The sequence below is a fragment of the Oryx dammah genome, unplaced genomic scaffold (genome assembly GCF_014754425.2).
Source record: "Oryx dammah isolate SB20612 unplaced genomic scaffold, SCBI_Odam_1.1 HiC_scaffold_26, whole genome shotgun sequence".
Classification (NCBI taxonomy): domain Eukaryota; kingdom Metazoa; phylum Chordata; class Mammalia; order Artiodactyla; family Bovidae; genus Oryx; species Oryx dammah.
Genome location: NW_024070210.1, coordinates 56,403,551 through 56,404,154, shown reverse-complemented (window position 1 = coordinate 56,404,154; position 604 = coordinate 56,403,551). Strand labels below are relative to the sequence as shown.

General features: G+C 34.6%; 1 non-coding gene across 1 annotated transcript; it reads right to left on the bottom strand.

The window, feature by feature from the left end:
* Positions 1-270: 270 nt before the first annotated feature.
* Positions 271-344, bottom strand: TRNAE-CUC. Its single transcript has one exon. It is a non-coding gene; the product is annotated as a tRNA-Glu (tRNA).
* Positions 345-604: the final 260 nt, after the last annotated feature.

Below are 604 nucleotides of genomic sequence, written 5' to 3'. Positions count from 1 at the left end.
CTTTGGGTTTATATTTGGGAGTGGAATTACTGGTCCATAAGATAACTTTTTGAGGAACTGCCAAACTGTTTTCCAGTTCCTTTCTTTCTTATATGAAGAATGGCATGGTATAGATATTCTGTGCACCTTTTTTCAGTGTAAGAGTGTGTCCTGGAAAGCAACAGTTCATCCTTTTGAAGTAATCAGTTTTTTGATATTCTGCATTCTTATTTTTTTAATTAAAATTTTAAAAATTTATTTTCTGACCGCACTATCCTTATGGGATTTTAATTCCCTGAGCAGGGATTGAACCTGGGGCCCCAGCAGTGAGAGTGCTGAGTCCTAACCACTGGACTACCAGGGGATTCTCAGATATTCTCCATTCTTTTTTTTTTTAGTAGCTGTATAGTACTCTCCTGTGTAGACGTGTCCTCAGTTATTCAGTCATTCTTCTTTGAGTATTTAGGTTGCTTCTTACGTTTTGCATTTATAAAGAATTTTATAGTACATGACCTGTGTATATGTATTTTTGTACTATAAAAGATACATTAATATCTTCAGGGTAGATTTTTATAAATGGGATTGCTGGGTCAGAAGTTCTGTACATATGTAATTTTGCTAGATA